General features: G+C 40.5%; 1 long non-coding RNA gene across 1 annotated transcript; it reads left to right on the forward strand.

The window, feature by feature from the left end:
* The first annotated feature begins 5,912 nt into the window (after window positions 1-5,912).
* On the forward strand, window positions 5,913-7,710 carry LOC125964466 (uncharacterized). The gene is made up of 3 exons (XR_007477513.1): window positions 5,913-6,365; window positions 6,693-6,844; window positions 6,947-7,710. It is a non-coding gene; the product is annotated as an uncharacterized LOC125964466 (long non-coding RNA).
* The last annotated feature ends 1,580 nt before the right edge of the window (window positions 7,711-9,290 follow it).

Here is a 9,290-nt window from a genome sequence, read left to right on the forward strand (position 1 = left end):
CAGTAATCAAGACAGTATGGTACTGGCACAAAAACAGAAATATAGATCAATGGAACAGGATAGAAAGCCCAGAGATAAACCCATGCACATATGGTCGCCTTATCTTTGTTAAAGGAGGCAAGAATATACAATGGAAAAAAGACAGCCTCTTCAATAAGCATTGCTGGGAAAACTGGACAGCTACATGTAAAAGAATGAAATTAGAACACTCCCTAATACCATACACAAAAATAAACTCAAAATGGATTAAAGACCTAAATGTAAGGCCAGACACTATAAAACTCTTAGAGGAAAACACAGGCAGAACACTCTATGACATAAATCACAGCAAGATCCTTTTTGACCCACCTCCTAGAGAAATGGAAATAAAAATAAACAAATGGGACCTAATGACACTTAAAAGCTTTTGCACAGCAAAGGAAACCAAAAACAAGACGAAAAGATAACCCTCAGAGAAAATATTTGAAAACGATGCAACTGACAAAGGATTAATCTCTAAAATACATAAGCAGCTCATGCAGCTCAATATGAAAATAACAAAGAACCCAATCCAAAAACGGGCAGAAGACCTTAATAGACATTTCTCCAAAGAAGATATACAGATGACCAACAAACACATGAAAGGATGCTCAGCATCGCTAATCATTAGAGAAACGCAAATCAAAACCACAATGAGATATCACCTCACACCTATCAGAATGGCTATTATCAAAAAGACAACAAATAGAGTTTGGCCAAAATGGAAGAATAGAAATACCCTGAGTTCACCTCCTCTCTCGGGCACACAAATATTACAATTTACAGAACACCTGTGGATAAAAAAGATTAGAACCTACTGGAAAAAATCTTCTGTGACTAAAGATATAAAGAAGAAACAACAGTGAGATGAGTAGGACAGGCTGAGTATTGTATAGTCAAGACACATACCCCTGGGTGGGTGACCCACAAACAGGAGAATAATTACAATTGCAGAGGTTCCCCCCAAACAGTAAGGGGTCTGAACCCCACATCAGGCTACCAAGCCTGGGCATCTTGTGCCAGGGAGACAAGCCCCTAGAACATCTGTCTTTAAAGGCCAGCAAGGCTTAAATTCACTAGACACAGAGGGCTGTGGGAAAAAGACACTCCACTCTTAAAGGGTGTACACAAAACCTCACATGCTCAGGGACCCAGATCAGAAGCAGTCATCTGAAAGGAGTCTGGATCAGTCCTACCTGCTGATCTTGGACAGTCTCACAGAGAGGCAAGAGGCAATTGGTGCTCACCCTCAGGGACAGAGACACTGGTGGCAGCCATTTGGGGGAGCTCGTTCTACCATATAGAGTCTGATGCTGGCAAGCACCATTTTGGAATCCTACATCTAGCTTATTAGCCTCAGGACCCAGCCCTGCCCACACCCACCAGTCCCTAGGCAATGATACTGGCATGCCTCAGTCCAGACAACTCACTGGTCAGGGACATAGCCCCACCCACCAGGACACAGACTGCCTTAATAACCTCTGAACCCACAGTCGCCCCTGGACATGGCCCTGCGCAGCAGAGGGCCCAGGACCAGGCCCCACACACCACTGCACAGGCACTAGATCTAAGACCCCCCAAGGTCCTACAACCAGAGACCTCGGGATGCAGCTCCACAAACAGTGGGCAGAACCTGCCCCAGAATCACCAGGCTTGCCCACCAGTGAGCCTGCTCTAGACTCAGGACAAGTCTCATCCACCAGTGGGCTGCAACCAGCCCCAGGAAACTGCAGCTCCATAGCCTGAAGACACAGCCCACCCACCAGTAAGGCAGCACCAGCCCTGGGTCTGGCTGGGCCCCACCAGTGAGCCTGCTTTAGCCTTGGGACCAGCCTCACACACCATCAAAAGGACACCAGCCCCAGGAAAACTGCAGCCATGCAGCCTGCAGACCCACCCCACCCACCAGCAGGCCAACATAATATTTGGGACACCCCAGGCCCTGCATCCAGTTGTGTCAGGAACCAGCTACACCACTAGTGGCTGGACACCAGCTCTGGGACCCCTGGACTCTGCAACCAGACCCAAGGATCCAGCTCTGCCCACCAATAAGCCAGAACTAGCCCCAGGACCAGGCTTCAGCCACCGGTGAGCAGGCACAAGCCCCAGCATCTCTTGGACCCAAACTCTGCCCAAGAGTCAGCCAGCATTAGCCTCGGGCCCCCCCCGCCAGGGTTCTGAAGCCTGCCGCTCGTGACCCAGTCCCACCAAGCAGCAGCTGGCAGTCTCTGCACGAGGCAGGGCCTGACAACCAACTAGACCAGGGCAAGCCAAGCCTACCAATCTACCCTCAGTAACCAGCCCACCACAACAGAAAGGCCTAAGCATCCCACATATAGAACATATAAATCTAGTCACCAGATGGGAGTGCGTTGTTACATCTCCTACAAAAGGCCACTTCTCCAAGGTCAGGAAATGTAACCAACCTACCAGATACATAGAAATAAAAACAGCAAGTCAGACAAAATAAGGCAACAAGGGAACATGTTTCAAAAGAAGAAACAAGAAAAATAACCCAGAAGAAGAGCTAAGTAGAGTGGAAATAGCCAATCTACCTGAGAAAGGGTTCAAGGTATTGATAATAAAGATGATCAGAGAAGTCAGGAGAAGAATGGACAAACAGAGTCAGAAGTTAGAAGTTTTTAAAAAAGAGTTAGAAAATATAAAGAACAACCAAATAGAGATGAAGAATATAATAACTGAAATAAAAAATACACTAGAAGGAATCAACAGTAGACCAAATGAAACAGAGGAACAGATCAGTGAGCTGGAAGACAGAGTAGCTGAAATCACTGAAGATGAAAAGAAAGAAGAAAAAAAGAATGAAAAGAAATGAGGGCAGTTTAAGAGAATTCTGGGACAACATCAAGTATACTGACATTCACATTATAGGGGTCCTAGAGGAGAAGGGAGTGAGAAAAGGACTGAGAACATATTTATAGACATAATAGCTGAAAATTTCCTTAACCTGGGAAAGGAAACAGACATCCAAGTTCAGGAAGCACAGAAGTCCCAAATAGGATCAACCCAAAGAAGACCACACCAAGATACAATGCAATTAAAGTGACAAAAATTAAAGACGAAGAGAGCATCAAAGGAAAAGCAACTATGGGCTTCCCTGGTGGCGTAGTGGTTGAGAGTCCGCCTGCCAATGCAGGGGACACGGGTTCGTGCCTCGGTCCGGGAAGATCCCACATGTCGCGGAGCGGCTGGGCCCGTGAGCCACGGCCGCTGAGCCTGCATGTCCAGAGCCTGTGCTCCGCAACGGGAGAGGCCACAGCAGTGAGAGGCTTGTGTACCGCAAAAAAAAAAAAAAAAAAAAAAAAATGGAAAAGCAACTAGCCACATAGAAGGTAACTCCCATGAGGTTATCAGCTGACTTTAGTCCAAACTTTGGGGCCAGAAGGGAGTGGCACGATATATTTAAGATGAGGAAAGGGGAAAACCTGTAAACAATACTCTACCCAGGGAGACTCTCATTCAGATTTGATGGAGAGATCAAAAGTTTTATAGACAAGCAAAAGCTAACAGGGTTCAGCACACCAAACCAGCTTTGTGAGAAATGTTAAAGAGACTTCTGTAAGCAAAGAAGAAAAGGCCACAACTAGAAAAATGAAAATTATGAGGGGAAAAAGCTCATCAGTAAAGGTAAAGATACAGTAAAGGTAGTAAATCAACCATGTACAAAGCTAGGAGGAAGGTTGAAAGACAAAAGTAGTAAATTCATCTATATCCACAATAAGCAGGTGAGGGATACACAAAACAGTTAGATTTAAAATATGACATCAGAATAAGTAATCATGGGGGAGGAGAGTAAAATACAAGGTTGTTAAAATGCGTTTGAAATTAAGAGATCGGTAACTTAAAATAACCATACATATATAGATAGATAGATGAGAGATAGATAGATAGATATATAGATATATAGATTGCTATATATAAGCCCCGTGGTAACCACAAACCAAATATCTATAACAGATACACACACAAAAGACACAAAGAAATCCAAACATAACACTGGAGATAGTTACGAAATGACAAAAGAAGAAGAAATAAACAAAAAAGAACTACAAAAACAATTAACAAAATGGCAATAAGCTCACAGATGTAGAAAACAAACTAGTGGTTAGAGGCAAGGATAAAATAGGGGGTAGGGGATTAAGAGGTGTAAACTACCATGTATAAGATAAATAAGCTACAGGGATATACTGTACAGCAGAGGGAATATAGCCAATATTTCATAATCAGTCTAAATGTAGTATAAACTTTAAAAACTGTGAATCACTATATTGTACACCTGAACTTATATAATACAGTAGATCAACTATACCTCAATTAAAAAAGAAAAAATGGGGGCTTCCCTGGTGGCGCAGTTGTTGAGAGTCCGCCTGCCGATGCAGGGGACACAGGTTCGTGCCCCAGTCCGGGAAAATCCCACATGCCGCAGAGCGGCTAGGCCCGTGAGCCATGGCCACTGAGCCTGCATGTCCGGAGCCTGTGCTCCACAATGGGAGAGGCCACAACAGTGAGAGACCCGCATACCTCAAAAAAAAAAAAAGAAAAAATGGAAATAAGTACAAACATACCAATAATGACTTTAAATGTAAATAGACTAACTGCTCCAATCAAAAGACAGAGAGCAGCTGAATGGATACAAAAACAAGACCAGGGACTTCCCTGGTGGTGCAGTGGTTAAGAATCCGCTTGCCAATGCAGGGGACACAGGTTCAAGCCCTGGTCCAGGAAGATCCCACATGCCGCGGAGCAACTAAGCCCATGTGCCACAACTACTGAGCCTGTGCTTTAGAGCCTGTGAGCCACAACTACTGAGCCTGCGTGCCACAACTACTGAAGCCCGCATGCCTAGAGCTCGTGCCCCACAATGAGAAGCCACTACAGTGAGAAGCAAGCACACTGCAACGAAGAGTAGCCCCCACTCGCCGCAACTAGAGAAAGCCCGCGTGCAGCAACGAAGACCCAACACAAACAAAAATAAATAAATAAATTTATTTTTTTAAAAAAAAGACCAGTTTATATGCTGCCTACGAGAGACTCACTTCAGATGTAAAGACACAGACTGAAAGTACGGGTATGGACAAAGGTACTCCATGCATATGGAAATCAAAAGAAAGCTGGGATAGCAATACTTACATCAGACAAAATCAACTTTAAAACAGACTGTTACTAGAGACAAAGAAGGACATTACATGTTGATCAAGGGATCAATCCAAGAAGAAGATATAACTCTTGTAAATATATATACCCCCAACATAGGAACACCTAAATATGTAAAGAAAATATTAACAGACATAAAGGGAGAAATTGACAGTAACATAATAATAGTAGGAGATTTCAACACCTTACTTACAGCAATAGATCATTCAGAAGAAAATCAATAAGGAAACACTGGCCTTAAATGACACTATACCAGGGAGACTTAATAGATATATATAGAACATTTAATCCAAAAGCAGAATACACATTCTTTTCAAATGCACATGGAACATTCTCCAGGATAGATCACATGGCAGGCCACAAAACAAGCCTCAGCAAAGTTAAGAAAACTGAAATCATATCAAGTATCTTTTCTGAACACAATACTATGAGACTAGAAATCAGCTACAAGGAAAAAAACTGAAAAAACCCACAAACACACGGAGTCTAAACAACATGCTGCTGAACAATGAATGGGTCACTGAAGAAATTTTAAAATACCTGGAAACAAAAATGGAAACACAATAATTGTAACAAATCTATGGTGCACTGAAAAAGCAGTTCTAAGAGGGAAGTTTGTAGAGATACAAGCTTACCTACGGAAACAAGAAAAATCTCAATTAAACAACCTAATCTTACACCTAAAGGAACTAGGAAAAGAAGAACAAATAAAACCCAAAGTTAGAAGAAGGAAAGACACCATAAATCAGAGGAGAAAAAAAAACAGAGTAAAATAATAGAAAAGGTCAATACAACTAAGAGCTGACTCTTTAAAAAGATAAACAAAATTGACAAAACTTTAGCCAGATTCACCAAGAAACAATAGAGAGGGCCCAAATAAATAAAATCGGAAATAAAAAAGGGGAAGTTACAATCAACACCACAGAAATACAAAGGATCATAAGGATCAGACCATGAACAATTATACGCCATTAAAATGGACAACCTAGAAAATGGACAAATTCTTGGAAGTGTACAATCTCCCAAGACTGAGTAGTAAGAAATAGAAAATATGAACAAATTACCAGTAATGAGATTAAGTCAGTAACTTTTTAAAAACTCTCATTTGACAGAGACTTATAGGCAGACAAAGAAGTGAGAAAACTTTGTAGTGGAAGAAGGGAGGGCTTCAGGTATGTATCACACTGGCGGTTGCTGGCACAGAGAAGCTGGAGGCACAGTAACTAGAGGCAGACAATCCTATTCATTTGGGTTGGGTTGGTTTGTGTACTTTATGTCTTAGGCATAGCATATTTGACTTGCTTTAGTTGGTCTTGAGCTGGAAATGGGGGTGAACATTGGGGAAGCTGGCAGTTGTTGACCAAGTCCTCATCAACTGGGGCCAGTTACTGCAGAGGTTATGGTTTTACTTCTGGGATGGTTGCTACAAAGGATGTGGGTCAGAATTCTATTGTCATATGTGATCTGGCCATTGTTTGCTTGTATAGTGTATCTTTCAGATTCTATTATCCTTGTGGCTACCAAGGAAGCCAGCCATCTCCTGTCATCACTGGCCAACCCTGGCCTACTGAACTCAATCATATTAGTGCCTGGAGGCATTCCTTTTTGCTTTGTTATACAACACCTCTCAAGGCCCTCCCCATACTTCATAGTAGGTGATATATTATTCAGCCTTAAGTGGTATATCCACTGTATCATATCCACTGTGCTGAACTTTTTTATATTTATTCTATTGTATTGTGCTTAACTTTAGTTACTGGGCTTTAGTTACTGTCCCCTTTTCCCAACAACTCTCCCAAGAACCCCAAATGCCAGCTGCCTCAGAAGATATGCCCCCATGCATCAGGTAGAGTTTCAACATTGGACACGAGCTGAATTAAGAGCTATTAGTTACACACTACTATATATAAAGTAGATAAACGACAAGGACCTACTGTATAGCTTAGGGAACTAAACGCAATATCTTGTAATAACCTATAATGGAAAAGAATCTGAAAGAAGTGTGTGTGTGTATAGCATCACCTTGCTGTACACCTGAAACTAACACATTTTAAATCATCTATACTTTAATTTTTTTTAAAGAGCTATTACTAAAAATTATTCTAGATTCCGACAAGACCAGCAAATATTCATAGAAGAATTTAAAACTATTTTGGGTGCATATGACTCAGAGTTACCAATACCTGCCACATATCATTCATATACATATTGGTCAGAACAGCGGATGTTAATTCCTGGATGGGAAAGATTGGATTGATCTAGGAAAGGACTTACAGGATCTCTCTTACCAAAAGAGAGGGTCCAGAAACAAGCCTGAAAAGTTGGGCAAAGTCTCCTAAAAACCATACCTGAAATATTTCCAATAAAATCGATACAAGTGTTACTGTTTCTATATTAAGCCCTGCCACCATTGCTCAGCCTCTTCCTTCAAGCAAACATATACCACACAGGTTGATCGATATTTTTAAAACTCACAGATTTTCCCTGTCTCCCAGCCTTTAACTGTAACCCTTGAGCCCTTTGACTGGAAACATACCTTCCTGCTGTGTGATAACACACCTACAAATTTTCCCATATAATGCTGTAAGTAAAGAAGCCAGTCTGAAAGGACTACATACTATGTAGATCCAACTATGTAATATTCTGAAAGACGCAAAACTACAGAAAGAGTAAAGTGATCAGTGGTTGCCAAGGTTTCAGAGGGATGGAGGTGAACAGGTGGAGCACAAGGGATTTGTAGGGTGGGGAAACTACCCTGTATGATCCTGTATGGATGAATGACATTATGCATTTGTCAAAAGTATAAGCTATACAACACAAAAGGGTGAATCTTAATGTAAACTATGAATTTTAGTTAATCATAATGTATTAATATCAGTTTGTCAATTGTAAGAAGTGTACCATAGTAATACAAGATATGAATAATAGGGGAAACTGTGTGGGGGAGAGGGGAGGTATATCTGTGCTAACAAAAACACTAATTTGAAAAGATACATGCACCCCAATGTTCACTGTAGCATTATTTACAATTGCCAATGTATGGAACAACCTAAGTGTTCATCAACAGATGAATGGATAAAGAAGATGTGGTGTATATACACAATGAAATAGTACTCAGCCATAAAAAAGAATGAAATTTTGCCATTTGTGACAATATGGATGGACCTGGAGGGGATTATACTCAGTAAAATAAGTCAAACAGAGAAAGACAAATAATGTATGTTTTCATTTATATGTGGAAGCTAAAAATTAAACAAACGAACAAAAGTAACAAAACAGAAACAAACTCACAGATACAGAGAACTAGTGGTTACCAGGGGAGAGAAGTGTGGGGAGAGAAGTTACAAAGATGTAATGTACAGCACAGGGAATACAGACAATATTATATAATAACTATATACAGTGTACAGTCTATAAAAATATTGAATCAGTATGTTGTACACTTAAAACTAATAAAATATTGTAAGTCAACTATACTTCAATGCTAAATAAATAAATAAATAGATAAAATGGGAAAATCGAAAAATGCCAACAATTTTTATTGCCTAAATAGAAAAATTCATCCCAAAATTCATAGGGAATGTCAAGGGATCCTGAATAGCCGAAACAATATTGAAAAAGAAAAATAAAGTTAATGTTCTTATATTTTCCAATTTCAAAACTTATTATAAAGCTACCGTAATCAAAACAATGTTCTACTGGCATAATGACAGACACAGAGACCAATACAATAGAATAGAGAGCCCAGAAATAAACTCTTGCATGTATGCTACAGTGATTTTTAGCAAGGGTGCCAAGACCATACAATGCAGGAAGGACAATCTTTTGAAAAACCTTTCTGTGTTAGAGATGGTAGGCAGTGAAATAGGTGAAGTGATTAAGAGGTAAAAGCTCCCAGTTACAAAATAAGACATGGGGATGTTAATATATGGCATAAGGAATATGCTCAAGAATATTGTAATATTCAATACATATATTGTAATAACTTTATAGGCAGACACATGGTTACTAGACTAATCATTGTGATCATTTTAATGTATGCAAATGTCAAATCACTACGTAGTACTCCTGAAACAAACATAATATTGTATGTCAAC

Source organism: Orcinus orca, chromosome 5 (genome assembly GCF_937001465.1).
Source record: "Orcinus orca chromosome 5, mOrcOrc1.1, whole genome shotgun sequence".
NCBI lineage: Eukaryota > Metazoa > Chordata > Mammalia > Artiodactyla > Delphinidae > Orcinus > Orcinus orca.